This window comes from Labrus bergylta, chromosome 4 (assembly GCF_963930695.1).
Source record: "Labrus bergylta chromosome 4, fLabBer1.1, whole genome shotgun sequence".
NCBI classification, from domain to species: domain Eukaryota; kingdom Metazoa; phylum Chordata; class Actinopteri; order Labriformes; family Labridae; genus Labrus; species Labrus bergylta.
Window position 1 is genome coordinate 28859411 of NC_089198.1, and position 18602 is coordinate 28878012.

The window sequence follows — 18602 nt, forward strand, 5'->3', positions numbered from 1 at the left end:
TGTAAACTCTGCAAGGTTAAAAAAAAAAAAAATTGAAAAATGCAAGGAATGCGTTTTTTAAACGAGATAGCATACAGTTTAGCAATTCAGCAGAATGTGTGACCTGGAATCGAGTTATATTGTAGGAAATGGCTGCCATTTATTGACTATCATGCTACACTTTATCTCCCTCTCTTAATGAGTTAGTCATCCGTGTCCCAATCGTCGAGCAGAGAAAATCAATTCCATAATCAAATAAAGAAATAATAAATTGCCCCATCAGAAGCCTGGTTTGTAAAATAATGACTGATGGCTAAAGCTAGACTGAAATGTAAATATACAAGTCGGTGATTTCCTTTTTAGTAAACTCAAAGACATATGCTAAATGAGTGTATAAATAATTTCCACATATAGAGTTCTGCCAGGCCTGCAGGCCAGTTTGACCTCCAAGCATTTTCCCCCCTCTTGCACATAGCGTTAATGTATATGATTTATGTGGACAGGGGTTCCCTGCTCAGCCTTCCATGTCAATGAGCTGTGAAGATGAATTTCTTTCTTGGCTGATTGTAATTTTGTCATGTGGGGGCTAGTCATCACAGGAGTTGATTTCATTAGAAAGTTTCAAAGAAAAAAAAAAAAAAAGGCTCCAGAAGTCGCCAGCGGGAGGATTAAGGCCCTCCTTAGCCATTACACTGGCATTAAAGCAGATCCCCACTCACTCAAATACAGCCTTTCTATCCCTTGTTTGAGTCCCATCTTTCTTACACCCACCCTTTCCCTTTTTTTCCTCCGTCCACGCTGATTTGATGATATCATCGGCTGGGCTTGCATAATCTACCCGTAGGGACTTTTTTCTCCTGCGCAAAGAAAGGTTTTTTTTTTTGTCTTCTTTTTTCCTCCTTTGCGCTTTATCGTGAGGAATGCTGCTGCCTGCACAAACAAACAGCACTTACATGACACGGAGCGAACATGAGACGAGATTAATCACAATCTTAGTGTTTGGGGGGGGGGGGGGGGGCGAAATGGGACGCCGAGGTTTGGATTCCCTCAGTCAGTGAAGTAGAAAGAAGCACAACAGTGAGCTACTGTTTCTCACCGGCAGCCGTGCTTTGCATGAAGTCGTCTTCTCACTGTGATCCTGCGCTCTGTGTTTCTAACCTCAGAGTTAAGTACTACACAGACAGACACATGCCATGTGAGGGATTCTTTTATCTATAGAGCGTTACTACTTCATCACTTCACTGCATACACGATGGGTTTGAAATCAGACATTTGAATGTCTTTAGTGTTTGTTGCTCAACCCACGTCTTTAAGTCAGAATGAAGTGAAAAAAAGGAATGCAGTGCTCTACATTTCTTTTTCAGAATATACACATCTTTGAATATAAAATCAGCAATATTTAGTGAGAAACTTTAAGTACTGCTTACCGTAGTTTGAAAAGGTTACTAGTGATGATGTTTCCACCAAAAAACTAACACCTGAGTCTGCACCTCTACACAGAGCTAAGCCCCTTTAAGCTCTTTGTTTTGCTCTGACAAACCAAAACAATGTAGGTTCATATAAACGTGTGGACAGCTGCTCTCAGAGCCTACAAGCCCAAGCAAGCCGTTTTTTTTTTTTTACGCTACCTGTCCAGATTAAACGGGCAAGCTGCCAATGTAAACAACTGGTGGAGTCTTCGTAGATCATTTAACAAGGCGAAGAGAGACAGATATTTATTTCAGGACTAGGACTTCGATGGTATGTTGCCAAGTTGTTGTATCTTTTTCGATGTAAGGAATCTCTGTCAAAAGCTACACTGATAACCTCCTGAGCTTCTCAGCTATAAAAGCTTGCAGCTTGTTTTTTGAGCCTTTCTGCTTAATATTATTCAAAACATCCCCATACAGACTCAGCTGTCAATGTACATAATTCTAATTTTAAACATTATATTTGACACAATCTAGTTAACATGAATATAGTTAACGTTCCTAATGTGTTTAAATGTTCTTCAAGAATCTTCTGCCTTATGTTTTATTTTTTTTTTAACTTTTTATTTAGTCCTTCAGCCTTTTTCCTTTTTACCAGAGGAAGACTTTCAAGTGCAGCCACACAGGCTGGTAAAGAAAAAAAAAAAAAAAAAGAGCCACATATCAGATTTAATCAAAAATAACTCCTTCAATCTGCTCATCCAGGACCCTGAGGATTTGCTGGACAACTTGTTCATACATGCACATGTGAAAACAAATGTTCAACCACACTCATGCACATTCCCTGACGCAAAAAGAAAAACACTCTGTAAATAAAAAAAAAACCCACACACCCGCTTGGAGAAATGTTGTCAGCTTGGCTCTATTTTTAGACTATTGTTTGTAGCCTAGCGATACATCAAGTTCATATCAGCAGCACCACACAAGAAAACACTGGGGCAGCACCAAACAGACGGAGACTAATGATCCTTCTCCTTAATGGGGCAGCGGTAGCCTGAAGGTGTCACGTCACAGTGTTGCCTTTGCGAAACCAATGATAGAATCTGCAGAAAGTGACCAAGAAAACTACAGAGCTTCTGTAAACTTGATTCAGTGTGGTGCCCTTGAGCAAGGCACAGAACCAGTTAAGCTGCTCGGTGACAAATACGAGAGGACTGCAACTTTCCCCGGCTAGCTCTCCAGATGGGAATGTGCAAAGAAAATATTCAGCTGAGCATTGCTAAAAAAAAAAAAAAAAAAGCATGTCAGTTTTAACCTTCCTTTGGATAAATAAAGGTTGAAAGAATGGTTTCATAAGCAAGAACCTCCGTTTTTATTTCACAAGAAAAGCCTCTCACTCCCCACATGACTTTAAGTGCATGTGACTTTGCATCCACATAAAGTTGTCATAATACATTGAGCAGAGAGGCAGTGAGAATGGTAAAGTCATTATACCACTAAGTCGATCTGGATTATAGTTTTAAGCAGAGCAAAGGAAGGTCGAGCATTAATTATGATTATTTCATATACCGGCTCTTTATTACGTTCTGCCAATCCTGCAAAATATGGATTATGACAGTCATAACAGTGCAGCTTTACACATGCCTTCAGCGTGCGCATTTGAAGGGTGAAGTGTATGTGGGCAAATACTGCGGTTCAAAAGTGCACGCAGGATATCTGGATCCCTTTCTTGTGATAATTAATTCAATGGATTCAATTTTTTCTGTCAGTAATGGACACTCATGTAACAAAGGGGGGACCAGAGTCTGGCATCATTTTGCCTAGAAACACATAAAAAAAAAAAAAAGTTTTGATTTCAGGTCTTTGAGTTTATTATATGTTCATATTATTCTTAAATTTACAAAAAAAAGAACCATTATTCCATCTAAATAATCAATACTTACTCACTCAGTATGAATACATTTCACCTGGATTCAAGACCACAACACAACACAACACAACACCATACCAATACCATACCATACACTTTCTTGACCATTTAACGCTGCCCCTTGTCTTTTTCTGAACTCAACCAGATGATATCAGCTGGGGCTGTGACTGTACACTTTAGCCTGACACTTACCTGTGGCGAGCAGAAAAATCATTGTTTCACACCAGTCTAGTCGGGCATTAGCACTTTTGCAGTCATGAGTCTTGAGTCACTCTGTAATTCTGTCACGCTGTAACAGCCCTGCTCTTTGTTCCTGGCAGTTCTCACACCCCCCCCCCCCCCCCCCCAGCCCCCCCAGCCCCCGAAAAGGGGTCACACCACAGAGACTTACATACAAGCCCAAAGTCAGCTCAGTCATTTCTCAAGGTGTGTGTGTGTGTGTGTGTGTGTGTGTTAGACTGAGAGTTAGACACACTAAAAGAAGTCAAATAACAAGAAGAGAGTCATGTTTCTTCACTGCTGTCACACTGTCATAAGTCAAAATGAGAGGATCCTTGGCTATAATCATCATTTTCTCACTGCGATGTTTTGAATAATGGCCTACATGGAAAATTACTTTTCAAATGTACAATCCTGCCCTGACTGTGTGTGTGTGTGTAACAGTTAGGGAGAGTCAGTGAGCTGTGCGCAGGCCTGACCTGTATGGATAAATAATGATGCAGACGATGCTGCTGAGACTGGAGGGGGAGGTATGATTGAGAAATATTGTTGCTGTCAGTCTTTCATTTCCTCTTCTCTTCCCCTCTCTTTCATTTCAGTTTCTGCCCTCTTGTCTCTTTAATTTTTTTTCTCTCCTTGTATCTACTCCCTCTCCAGTCTAGCTCTGAATCTCTCACTGTTAGCTATAGTGGACAGTGAGCAGCGGCATGACGTTGTAGGGGTAGAATAGAGAGATGACCAGAGGGAACAATGACTCATTACTCGGGTAACGATGCCGATGCTTTGACCTTGAGCGGCCCCTTCTTGAATTGAACTGCCTCCGTAAATGTTCAGGTAAATGGTGCTTGTCTCTGTGATGTATGGGATAAACTACTGCCGGACAGAAAAGACATCTCGGCTCACAAACATCAGTCTTAAACGCAGAGTGCTGTGCTGCCACTTCTCCACGTCAAGGCAATAATTCAAATTCTCGCCGCCGTTAACATTTGATGAGCATGTAAAATGTAAAATGCAATGACTCAAATCGAGAAATGACTAAGGGTGGTGTCAAAAACATGTCAGGATACTAATAGTGACGATAAAACTGATGAGGCTCCGTGATGCATGGAAAAGAGTGACTGTTTTCACAGTGGGAAGCTGACTTTGTCTGCAAAACAAGCTCCAAAGTCTGATGAAACTGCTTTGGGAAAAAAAAAAAAAAAGGTATTTGGTTTTATTGGCTTCTATCAGCGACGAGGGAATTGCAACATTAACAAGTCCTGGGAAAGGCCTCCAGCTACAAGACTTGCAAATTAAATAATAAAAAAAATAACACATCTCTCCCCCAGTAAAAATAAATCAACAAGATACTTCAGAGGTCACATATCTGAGGGGAAATTTGTACATTAATCCTGCTTTTATCACTTCAGGGTGAAATGGCTCGTTTGTTCTCCATAAGCTCTGAATTCTCAAAACAAGTTGAAAGCTAGAAATTGTAACTCCAGCGTAAAGCCTTATCAAACCCTACAAAAGTAAAATAAATCTTAACTTTATGTGCTTACTCTACTTTTAGTAAAATTCCTCTGACATATAAGAGCTAAAACAAACATTAGATATCTGCAGAGCTCTCTGTGACTTGAGCAGATATCCTTCAAATGAGCAGGAACTCTGTGAACAGATACACGCGGCGTGGGAGAATATCCTCTGGTCCTTTGGGAGACAGCGGACCGGTCTCTAGAAAGGAGGAATGTTATTTAATGGGGCCAGATCAAAAAGCTCCATCATTACTGGGATCCTCCGCAGTCGCAGCGCAAATTAGAAAGGTTCTCCTTCAAACCAGCTGCATATCTTTTTTTTTGAAATTCCTTGGCAACTCGTCTCTGAACATGTAATGTCGAGGAGAAAAATGTAATTTTTTTTTTTTTTTTTTGGAAAGGTCAAATGAGAGATATGCAAGGATTCAAAGCTCCTCTGTTGAAAAAATACCACCCTGCTTTGTGAAAACATGTCAAACATCAAACCTTGGAGTGATGCAGGTCCCTGAAATGTTAATAGAATTCTGCCTCTGAGTCCATTTTATGTCCTTATACTGTATATGACAGGAAGAGAGGCTATAATTACACAGCAGTGACATTACTTTATGAACATTTCTAACTGTTATCCACCGTAGCTTTACTGTGTTGCCTGTACTTAGCGGTCCTGTGTCTGATGGCAGTAAACAAATTACGGCCTCCTGGTTTAGAAAAAGCCTTTATTTGCTTGGAATGCATTCTGGTCCTCGTTGCAGAGGGGGGAAAAAAATGACTGCGACACAATGCCAGTAATAAATATCTCAGGAGCCAGGCAAGTGCGGACAACAAACCTGACTGGATAAACAGCATAGAAATCGCATTGCGCCTCTTCCCCAGCAAGATAAATACATAGAGAGGCTATATCGGAATGATTTAATACCGAGGCCTGCTCCTCCGACAACTTAATCCTCTCCTTTCCTTCGCGCTATTCAAATCATCCACAATGACCAAAATAAGGTCTGTTGTGTAACTGCTTTTCCCCCACATTACTTTCGCACACTCCCTCTCATTCTCTTTTTGAATGCTGGTGGGTTTCTGTTATATCCGTGCTGTCATTCTAATATCTGCTGTTGTTGAAGAAAGTGAGTGGTCAGTTCATGCTTAACAATACACACTGTAGGTTGTTTATGAAATGATGCTGCCTGTGAAAGTTTGACGTGACTTTTTTTTAAGCAGAACAGGTTTCGCTTCCGTTTAAGGCAGGGCTGTTATTAGTCACAACATGCTGCAGGAATACAGAAGCTCGCACGCACACACACACACACTCACACATCCAGGGACACAGATTAACGCAACATAACACACACTGATCTACAGGTGTACACCCCCCCCCCCCACTGTATTTCTTTGCTCCACTGTGTCAGCCTGTGTCACAGATTTAATTTCTCCCACCATCTGCTGGCTGGAGGCCCAGCATCGTAGATCATATCCAGCCTGACAGATACAAACTGCATCTGTCTATGCATGTTTCTCCCAAGGACTCACACAATATGGCAGGGTGGAAGCACCCTCCTGGCCACCCAATCTGCATCCTCACATCCCTGCTTACAAGGACTCGAGAATAGTGAGGAGGTGGGTAGCTTTTAAGGTTCGGTCGGGCCTTCAGCTACTGCGTCTTCAACCAATCAGGCATTTGTCTCGTACACAGGAAAGCAGATGAGAGGTTTGCTTAGATTGGGTGGGGGGGGGGGGAGTTTGTAAGGCTGGCTTTGAACAACATTCTCCTAACTTTCCTTGAGCAGGTCAATAAATCTAAAGAAATCCCTGCCAGCATGTTGTAGTCAATACATTCTGAAAATCAATCAGAGAGAATATTTCCAGGAGGTTTCATCCTTGTCTAAGCTCGTCTGAGAGACTTTCAGGTTGTGACGATTTGAGCGCCCCCTGTGGACAACGACAACGATTTATCGCTGCTGATCTTGACATGTTGAATTAGTGTTTTCTGATGGAAAATCTCACCCTACTTTGTTTCAAAAGTGTAATGCACCATGCATGTTTGGACACATTTTTTTAAAAGGCTCTTTCGTCACACTGCCGTGAGTCATTCCCTGCTGCAGATTGTTTTATTTGCTCATAAAGATGCATCAGTGTTATTGTTTTACGTTATGTTACTAAGGATGAATCAGATACAATCCATGCATGACTTCATGTATTAAATGAATTAAATGTGCCATTCAAAACTGACCCTGTTTAATTAATCCGTCCCATGAGACCTGCTTGACACCAGACTGCATTTTTCGTGTTACATGTAGACACCTGGCTTGAGTGGATCTTGCTTTGAGGCTACATTTTATCATCTGTACTTGTCCATCAATTGCTCCATGCTTTTGGCAAAGCTGTATCTGTAAAGTATGCGATGTCTGGTATGTCTGTGCCGTCAGTGCTGATCATGTCTATGGCCTCAGGGGATAAAGAGAAAAAAAGAGAGAGAGGAATGGAGAGAGAGAGAGACAGGTCAATGACTAAGAATAACATTAAAAAGTGGTGATAGATTGGAGAGGAGTCAAGAGAGTTAGACATTTAATTGTAAGGAACTTAATGCAAAATCTGAAGTGTTTTTTTGTCTCTCTTAGCACAGGTGCTGAATTATACTTCTCCAACCACTCTCTAAATTGTTAAAAGGAAGTAATTTGGAATTAAACCTCAAAACACATCTGCAGCCTGTCCTAATGACTTAAGAGTGGATTTACATTTCTCTAATTTGTCCCATAACTTCAACCACTTTGGGAAACATTCAACATCCTGAAAGGTGTTAAGACTAAGGCTAATGCTGGAATGTGTTTATCCTTTTTAAGCGAGCCTGTAGTTTTCAGAGGGTGTTGTAACACATCAGAGCATTTTAGTCACTCTCTTAAAAAACTAATTTTCTCAAACGCTAAGCCCAAGAGGCAAGGAAGAGAAAAATGACGAAATTCATGTAGATGACTTTATTTCCCTTTAGTGTCGTCTTATTCTTTGATGATGCTAAAGTCAACTTCATTCAACTCTTTTTGTTTGAGCACATCAAAACCATCTCTCTAGGAAAAATAAACCTCATTATGTGTTGATAAAGTTACCTTTTGGTGAGGGTCAAGCTCCTGTAATGGATGAGACAGTATTTGATAGAAAATTAAAGTACTTTAGGAAATGTATCTTCAAACGGCGCAGACACAACCTTTAACTGACAGTATCGGCCTACATTCATAACACTATTAATAATTACTTTAACCTCTTATTAATTCTGGTGCCGACTACCAAGGATGCCGACATTTAATTGGTTCGTCGGCTAATTGTGCATGCGCTTAGTCCACGCTATGATTGGTTACACAGGAAAACATTGATCACTGTTGCTTCCTGCTGCTGTCATACGTTTATTGAAAGCAGAGCTGCAGCCTGAAGTTGTGGCCAGCGTTGGTTGTCAGGACATATTGAACCCCTCATCTGGATGTCGTCTCTGGGCTTCAGAAGTTATTGGAGATGTGACAAGACATGCACATCCGTTAATATCTGCACATTGTCAGGAACAGACAGGGGCATCCGAGAATTGACACGTGCTATTAAATATCTGCCACAAACAGCTGCAACAGGCTTTCATTATTCAATTACAGATTTTCACTGACGACTGGTTTGTGAGAGCATGACCGATGTGATTATCAATAGTGTTTCATCATGCGTGTATTCAGAGCGGCACGCTGCCTCCTCCATTGGGATGTTAAGCTAGGATACAGCCTATCTTTTTCTCTTTTTGCCTTTTGATTGATTCATTTGCTGGAAGATCCTAAATTTGTATTTACTCGTAAGTCTGATTATGGGACCAAAGACGAGGCATTGGGTCGTTGTTTTTCATTCTAAACCAGACAAAAGACCAGCAGGGGGGGAATCTAATGTGATCAGACGAGACAATATTATTTTTCACGCAGGGTGATGAAAGCTGTCGCTTACAATCGTGCACCAAAATCAAATTGTTATGTGAGGGTCAAATACAAGACAAACACTTACTCACACCTGCACAGTCGGAGCCCTGCAGAGCTAAAGTGTAATTTAGCATCAAATTATTTTGTTCATTGCTTCATGCTGTTCTCCTTATCTTGGTTCCATACTGACTTTGCCCTATTCAACTGTTGTTAATAAAGACATTTATTATATGTATTTTCCTCTCCATGGCAGCAGAAAACAATATAATCAATATAACGGTGAAGCAGAGGTGGTCTTACCTGACTTACAGAGTATGCTTAACAGTTGATAAACTATATATTTTATATGAAAATGTCCACAACTTTACACAGGAAATGATCTTTTTCAGAGGAATACACCTTTAAAAAAAAAAACTTTAACCCACATACAAGCAACTTTCTTTTTTTTTTTTTACCTTGAGTCATTGTAAAAGTAGTTCATCGACATTATGCTTTCTAGATTTCCAACACTTACCTCATATTTTATCCCTATAATTGCATGTTGTAGTTGATTTCAGTGCTTTGATGTGCAACAGCGGTAACTTCCTGCGTCTGTCTCTGACTTATGCAAAACCGGTGATTAGACAAACACTGCAACACAGGCGACTCATCTGAAGAGAAGAAATGCCTTCACAGTGACAGACAATTACAAGATCTAAAAGCAAAACACTGACAATTGTTTTAACTTTGTTGGAATTTTAGGGCAACAGTTGTGATGGAGAATTAATTTTTAGTGCTAATGTTTTCTTCTGGCCTTATTGATTCATCATAACACAAAATCTCAAAAAAACACAATAAGACAATTTCACCCTGAAATACTAAACCTTTTTACGGCTAGACTTGCAATACAATACTGCACTTGCTGCATCAATGGTGTCAAATAGAATCTATGTTTGGGAGCAATAAAGTACAAATAACACAGAAAGCATGAACAAAAAACAGCTTACTTTCCTTGTTCTTTTTTTTTATAATGCAGCTCTGGGCTGTTCCCCTGCAGGTACAGTAAAGAGCGAGGTCCACCTTAAAACCCTGCAGGCCAATGAGTCAACAGCTCCCCAGGCCCTGACTGGCCATGGATGGATGGGCCGGCTGCATGTCAGGGGGGTTCTAATACCTACACTCAATGAGCTGGCTAATGGGAGTCCTTTCACCCTGACCCCCTTTCCTCACACATTTACACACTGAGCCCTCTTGGCTTACCCACTGGGCCAGAGAAGGCAGGGGGAAAACAGCCTGACTCACTACCAGGGTTATAGCTCGGCCTTAAGCTTGACATTTTTCTCGTGTTTAAGAGGCATGTGTTTCCTCTAAGCTGCTAAAGCTGTGTTTTTCAAGGTTGTAGTTGCTGGGTTTGCTTCCAGCTGTCAAAGGCACCGTTGATTTTGTATGCATTACATCTGCATCAATATCTTTAACCTGTTTCACAAGGGACGGTTGACCAAGCAGACAGGCACAGATTCAGGTCTGCCCTGCTTCACACACAGTGTCAAGGCCTGTTAACACCAAGCAGTTAGAGGCACTTAACTGTCCTTTAATTATTCATTACCAAATTATTGACCGCTGCTGTCAGGGAGAGCCGGTCTCTGTCCCTTCTTGTGGAGTCAAGGTTGCACCAACTACAGAATATGAAATAATAGAATAATCAATGGGGTGTTAGAACTAGTTATAATAGGTAGTAGAAACACGTTTTCTTTTGTTGTTAACTCTGCCTCTCCTCCCTTTCTGCCATTTGTTCTTTTTCTTACTCTTCCACCTCACCCACTTGGAGCTGTACCTTAACAGTTCTAACATCTCTTTCCATTAGGATACAGAGATATTTTACCTGCTATGAATGTACCACCCACTGTAAACTATAAGTTTCTGTTACTGTTACCAGCAATGATATTGATACACAGTCCAGGCTTATTCTTGGCTTGAATTTTGGCTTTGATAAGTTGTTGTTTTTAACATCTATATTGGCAGGCTTGTATTCACACTTGTGACAGTTACAACTTGAAAAACATATGCCACCTGTGTTTTCATGGCAATGCAAATCTAAACTAACCCTCTAAAGGAGAGAGGCCATATTCCACCAGATTGTCCATTTGTTAGTGCCATAACCATTGACTGTATTAAACATGGATGTATTCTCAGTTATGTCACCCATTGGGTTCTGAAGAGATGTTATGAAGTGGTGACCATTTGGGAAACGCTATCTCCACCTAACTCAATCTATAAACAGCCACAGAGATTGAGTTATGCCGGGTAAAAGCCTCCTGATTAACAGCTTCAACGCGCCCACCTGCCAGGCAAATCAGCCTTGCCCGTTATTTGCTTCGTATAAATAACTTTTTGACTTGATAGAATCAAAACAATCAAAATCAAAACCGTTTTTTTGTACCAGGTTGTTTTTTTAAGCTGTAAAAATTAGCATTTTACACTGGGCTTTTTTTTTTTTAAGACAGCCTCAAGTTGACAATGAAGGAACTGCAGTTATTTTCTCATTCCCATTGGCTTCATTTTGCAACACCAGAGGTTGCTACCTCCCTGGTCATGAACATGCAATATGCATCCATTAATTTAGGAGGCAGACCTTCTGAAGGAGCATTGAAGAGAGGGTTGTTTAGCTGTTGATCTTAAATGTTTACATTTTGTCTCTAGATTCGCACACTCTACCTTTTAATAGGTTATGTCAAATTGTGAGATTTTCAAACACCTTTCACTTACGGAAACCGCCCCACAAAGTTGAAGCTGTCAACATTGACTTACAGACTCTTTGTATTATTCATTATCTCTGACTGAGAGAATAAGTAAAGGCTGTCACAGGAGCCCAGCCATTGAGGATTTAATTAACAGAACCTGCCATATTCCACTACATTCACTGCCTTTCTCTGAATTCATAAAAGCCATCCCTATCTGCGGCAATTACACTAAACATGTCACAATAGAGCTCAGTCGATGATTCATTTGAGTTGTGCAGAGGATCAATTAATTCATTTATTTGTAAAATGCTGCTCTGCTTCCTCAGGTGGCCCTTCTTTCATTAACCGTCACGCTTCCTGATTCCTGGTCCTGTCCTTGTTCTTTTTCCAAGACACCTGGAGGAATAGCCTGTCTTATTAGCCACATCGTATTAGTGCAGAAATTAACCATGAGCCCACAGGTTTTTCCATCTTAGAGGCAGTTACATTAAAATGAGTAGTAAACCACAAACCGTGTACTCTGTAATACTTTAATCTCAAGGGTCTTCAATCAAAGTCCTGTTGGTTGGACCACGAGGCAAGAAGTGGAGCTGTAATCTCCCAATGAAAGCCTACAGCTGTGCTACTCTTATAGCGTAGTTAATGGAGGATGTGATCCTGTGCAGCAGCGCTTGTCCCACAAGGTGACTCGGTCAGCAAAACCAAGCGAATTTAGAAGACCACCCTTGGGTTGCCGTAATGGTCGAAGGCCACGGTTATGTACTAACCGGTGAGCCGCAGCATAAATAACAGGCGCGGGGCATCTGGCAGGGCCGTAGATCATCCTGACGACAGGGGAAGTATGATATCAGATAGGAGAAAAAGGGAGAAGTAGGGATGAAAAGGAATAGGGGAGAGAGGGAAAAGATAAAATGAGGGGGAAAGGAAGGAAGGAAGGAAGGAAAGGAAGGAGTAGGGGGGGAATTAGATGACTGTTATTGATTATCTGCCTGTAGGCGAGGAAATAGGGCCAAATGTTCTTCTCAGCCAGACAAAAAAGTGTATTATTTCAAAGGTCATGGCTTGCATTACAGTCTTTTTTACACCAAGTACACTTGGATAAACAGCCGAATAACAGCACAATGAGATGAACACAAGCTGGTAGCACGCATTAACAACTGCATCAACAGTGCTTTTGTTATGGCTGTGTTTTGTGATGGTCCGTTGCATGCAGGTGTGTCTGTGTGTGTTTGTTGTATTTGATGCCCCACTATCTCCATAGCAACTGCCATAACACCTGGTCTAGGAGATAACATGCCAGAGGCTACTAACTCGACAAGATATTCAAACATATTTGAATGCACATTTCATTGCATATTGTACAATTGCCTCCTTTTCCATTGAGATTTTTGCAATTTTCATGTCATTACAATAGTATTACATCAATGGCCTCCTTGCCGGGTCTTTGATGTCGAGTAGTGCATGTCATCCCTGCAGAGGAGAGCTCTGCAGAGGGAGCTCTGCCAACTAGTATTTCTCTGAAGAGCAGAAGGGTCCTGCTCACATGCCCTTCATGGCAGAACATGTGAGAGAACTCCTTGCCCTCCGATGTTTTGCAAGTCAGAGTGCAGAGGCAGTTACATGAACACCAGTCGGGTCTGTCTGCTTTTCTCGGGGGCCTATTAGTCGCTGACTGAAAACCTGAATGTCACAGGATTTCAAAAAGACACCTACAAGTACTACCATGCTGTACCTATGAAACACATACAAGGTGGTAATTGTGTGAACGACAGGAAAGATAAAGAAGTAGCAACTGTAAAGGTGTAATGTTAGTAACTGGAAGTAGTATCCATTACGGCTTTCCAAAGCCCTTTTCACACTTCCCCTCATTTTCCAGGACCGCAACCCCCAGAAATGATCTTGAGTTGCATGTATGAACCCTCACAGATTTTCCCTATCAGATGGGAGGTGAGGTCTCAGGAGGCAAGATATAACGTGAGACATTACAGTAGCCTGTAATGTTCACAACATGGCCAAGATGGCACAGGTAGCAACAAAGTTCTACGCATGATGATGGATTTTGCCTTTTTGATGCTAAATGTAATTGGATGTTTTTTTACAGAATCAACAAAGACGGGGTAAAACACTCTGCTGTTTGTGTTCACACAGCTCAACCCAAAAATGTTTTTTTAGGAGTTTTGTACATGTGTGAAAAGGCTACAACAGAGTGACCAATCACCTTTTTGTTCCTAATAAGTACAGCCATCAGCTACACTAGTACGCAAATTGAGACAACACATTCACTGTGAAAATGGGAGTCGCCAATCAAGCTCTCTTTGCACTGTGAGAGAAAAAAAAACAACCCACAGAGACAACATTCAAACTCCGCACTGAAAAGCCCCCAGCCAGCCAGCAGACAGGTTCAAACCCAGAGGCCAGAAGGTAAGGCAGCAGCGCTAACCACTTCACGGCTGCCACTCCTCATAAATCCTTTGCAGTTTAACATTTTCCAAATGAACTTGCTGAATGTTTTACACTCCATCAATGATCCAACTATTCATAGAGCTCTCTCAGTTGAACTCATGTTAGCTTTGGCTCTCTGTTTGCACCTCCTGCTGCTGCTGACACCTCTCACACAGTGCCGTGACTCGCGCAGATGCAAATGTCTGTCTCGACGATGTTCTTGGCCAGAAACAGCCGCAGGCCATGCGCTTTGTTTTCTGCAGACTGCTTGTCTGCTTTTTAGTGTTAGATTGAGTCAAGACCAGTCGAGACATAGACATAACCAACACTCATTGCACTATATATAGTCCCCCTTCACAGGCTGTACAAGCAGCAAGGTGAATAATTAAAAGGCTTTATCGGTTTGACATAGGGAACACAGACTGCAGCCTTCAAGGCTTCTGTACTTCTACACATTCTACTAAATAGATTGCTCTTTTCACACATTTAGCAAGCAGTTAAGAGCGAAATGCAACACTTCCTCACCCACGGGAAATGAAATAAAGAAATGACCTACATATCCTCCAGAAGTGCACAAATGTTTCTTGTTTTCACGAAGTATAAAGACAGTTTGCTGATGTATGTTTAAAAGGGTAGATTTTAGAGCAGTAATATTTCATGAGGCAAGTGGCTGTGCTGCTGTCACTGTGGTTCCTGCTATCAAAGGAGACATCACCTTTAATTGTTGTCATCCATCACTTTGCAACAGGCGCACGTAGAGATCATAAGACCTTTTTATTTCTTTGCTGGAAATGAGATCAGCTCAGATGTAAACGCAACAGAACCAAAAACAGACTCGCTTTATCGGCTTAATTTTTGATGCCGCACGTTGATGCTGACTTAGATTAACAATTGATTCAGAATCGAGCAGGATGCTTGGGGGCACTTCACACAGCTCCTGCTCATGTTGTCGCATTGTTTTCTCATAAATATTTCCGCACACATGAGTTTCATGAGTGCATGTTCCGTCTGATGGGACCGTTTCTGCGGCGTAACTGTAACGTGAAACATTCATAGCAGCACATGCCATTCACCACTTTCTGCTCTCGAGTAGAACAGAGGCAGAGATAGTAGGGCACACTCAAATGGAAATGAGGCAGGCTGTTTTTTTTTTTTTGTTTTTTCTGCAGAACTTTTGCATCCTGTGCCACTGTGTCAGGGCTCCCCTGTTATGAGGGTTTGTGGAGTGTTTTCCCTCCATTGAGATGAGTGTTTCTGGGTGGAGGGGAAGAACGCTGGCTGACGATAGTGTGGGATTGATCTCCAGCAGCCTCCCAGTGGGGCAGGAGGACAGGGACGAGTCTCTTTCAGCAGGGCTCTGATTAGACCCATCGCCCTAGCTGCCACGCTCCACTCACACTGGTAATTGGAGCTGGCAGGAGGTTGGCATGCACCCCTCCCATTGCCCCCTCCTCTTCTCAACCCTTCCCCTCTTTTTCACTTTTATTCCCCTCTCATCTAAATCTTACCCCACCTTCCTGTGGTGGTTACAGCGGAGGCATCTCCTTGACATAACAGTTTATGATTTCTCTATCATCATGTTTTTTTCTTAATTTCACTTATATTCATGAAACTTTTGCCTCTTCTCTCTACAACATATGCTGCAAATGTTCTCCCATGCCCTTTTATGCATAGCTGTGCCCCCCCCCCCCCCCACTGCTAACCTAATTGAGTAACACCACCACAAAAAAAACACGTAAAGCCTTCTCCCTTCTTTGTTCTACTCCTACTTCTGTAACCTCCGTGAGCAAGTTCATCTGCTGAGCTGATCATATTGCAGTACGACACTTTGCGTGATAAACGCCTGTTTGGAGAACAATGGTCCTTATTTTCCCATCACAGAGGAACCAGTTCATGCATTCCTGGCTCTGCCTTGGGCCTTTCTCGTTTGCTAATCCAGGGCGTTTCTACTACTTTTTGTTGTCTCAACTGTATCACAGACACACTTTACAAATACAGCTTTAGGTTTGCATGAAGCCTGCATGATTTCAGAATGTTGAAAGATAAACAATAATACCAGTTTGAAAGTTAGAATTGTCACAGATTTAGGTTTGTCACAATACCAGCATTTTATACTTTAATAATATACTCGTAAAAATCAAACAATATTGATACCTGTTGCCACAACATGACAACAAACATTGGGTAATTTCTTGTTTGTAATGCCCAGAAACAGCAATCATCTTCCTGCACGCTGTTGATGATTGGGTATCGAATAACCGCCAACGTTTTGGGGTTAAATATGACTTAAGATCTGTAGTTATTTTTGAGCTTCGGTACTGTCAGGGGCCACATGCGGCCCTCAGCGTGGCCCTCAGGTCAATTTTTAAAATATCAATTCCTTGGAAACATGGGGAAAACATGACCAAATCTACCATGAAATCATGAAAACCAGAAATATATCCATGATAATTTTTGATCACTGGTATAAAATTTGAGACACAATTGACTGTTATCGTTTTTGCATCCTACAATTTGGCCCTCTGGCAGTCAGAATTTAATGAATGCGGCCCTTGCTGTGACCAAAGTTGCCCATCCCTGACTATTGATCTTTAAAAATAATGGAGCTTGTATGATTTTAAATGCACTTCTTTAAAAGTATCACAGCGTCAAAAATGTTTGACAACCTTACACACAGTACATTGGTATTGTCTTTTAGCACTTTCATCTTAGTAATGCAGAGCCCACATGATTTTATCGCAAGATTTTCTCCATGCTCGAATTTCCCTGGCCAGACTAGACAGAGAAGTGAAGATTTCTTTCCTGATGAATTACACTCAAGAAGAACAAGAGGCCCCTTTTTATTAAAAATGCCCTCTATCTTGACAAACATCAACCTACGTCGCCCGCACTATTTCATTGGATCCTCGCCAAATTTCCCCCATCGCTTTTCTTTTCCCTTCAAATTAAAAAAAGGACTGAACAAAGGCATGTCTTTGTCTTCCTGGGATGACAATTTGGCAGACAAGGCCTGCCGCAGGAATTGCTGTATTAGGAGCAGACAGGCAGGGCTCAAATCTAACCCATCGACAAGATCTTTGATAAAGATGTCTATGGAGAGAACTTTTCAATTATTCGTTGTAGCAAGAAACCAAGGACAAAGTCAACTTTCAAAAGTGTATTCAAACGAGGGTTGTTAGGTGAGAAATGTAATCTTGAGTATTATGTTAACTAAAGCATATTGACCTCAACCTTTTACAAGAGAAAGAAATTTGTAGGGATTAAAAGTCAATCAGCTACGCTTTTTTTTCTTAAGAAGTTCACGTACATTTGAGAAAATATATGATTTTTAATTGTATGATAGAGAATATTATTACAAAGAATAACAGGGTTAAGGTACCTTGAGAGGCCTGCAGGTCAAACATCCTCACTCTGTGGGCTTTCTGTTGGGAGCGCATTCATAATATAAATATAGCAAAATAAAAGGCAGCACTCAGAAAATAAGAACTATTTACCATCAATTTGAAATAAACTCCAGTTACTTGCACCCATACAATTTGTTTACACAAAAGACATTTATAAGATCAGCTTTTGACGTCACATCTTGTCATTGATTCATCTATGAGAGAACAGTTTGACTTTATTCCTCCTGGTTCTGTTACTCACCTCTCACTAACCTTGGCTTCCCCCTGCTCCTTATATGTATATAACGTTGAAGCTAAGCAGTGCTCTGCCTCCTACTTATGTATAACACTTAACAGTACGCGCAGCCTGTCTACTCTTTGGTTAAGAATTATCCCTTGTAAGAATTGACACAGAGTGAAGTAAAGCCACAGTGTGCTTTTCACTAATCTTTCACACATACTGTACGTCCACCAGTGTGCCTGCAATGCAAACATTAGGCAGACGTAGAGGATGGATTCAGGTGGAGGCTTTGCAGCAGCTGTTTGCTCTTTAAAGTATTCCCTGTTTGTGCTTCCTGGTATGACGGAGCTGCTGACTCGTGTAATAACTCCTTTGGGGTCTTTTGCCCTGTTTTACCAATGGTTTGCATTTTTCAGAGCCCGGGAACATTTGCCAATAATCTTAATCATAAATATTCTAGAAGCAATGTGAAGGGGTTTGCTGGAATATATCCCATGCTCATATTTCATTTTCTCCTTTGAAAAATGTACTTCCTCAAAGCACTACAGCATAAATAGCAGGTCGGTCTGTTGGCAGTTGTCTTGTGCACATATTGAAAGATTACGCAATAGATCTCTCGGGGAAAACTGACCACATCTTATAACATACACCTGAAAACATGCGCCGTCCTCGTCTGTTAAATTCTTTAATTGTGGTTTTGTGATTGGCAGGAAGGTGTCAGGATTCATTTAACTGGATGGTTTCCACCATGTTTTAAGAGTCAGATCAGCATCAGCAATACTTTATTTTATTCCCCGGTCTTATACACAATATAAAAGTCAGAAATATTGAACATA

General features: G+C 41.2%; 1 protein-coding gene across 15 annotated transcripts in view; it reads left to right on the forward strand.

Annotated features, from left to right (window-relative positions):
- LOC109980547 (receptor-type tyrosine-protein phosphatase F) overlaps nucleotides 1–18602 on the forward strand; it is a 172686-nt gene that overhangs the window by 73030 nt on the left and 81054 nt on the right. The gene's annotated exons all lie outside the window — the stretch shown is intronic.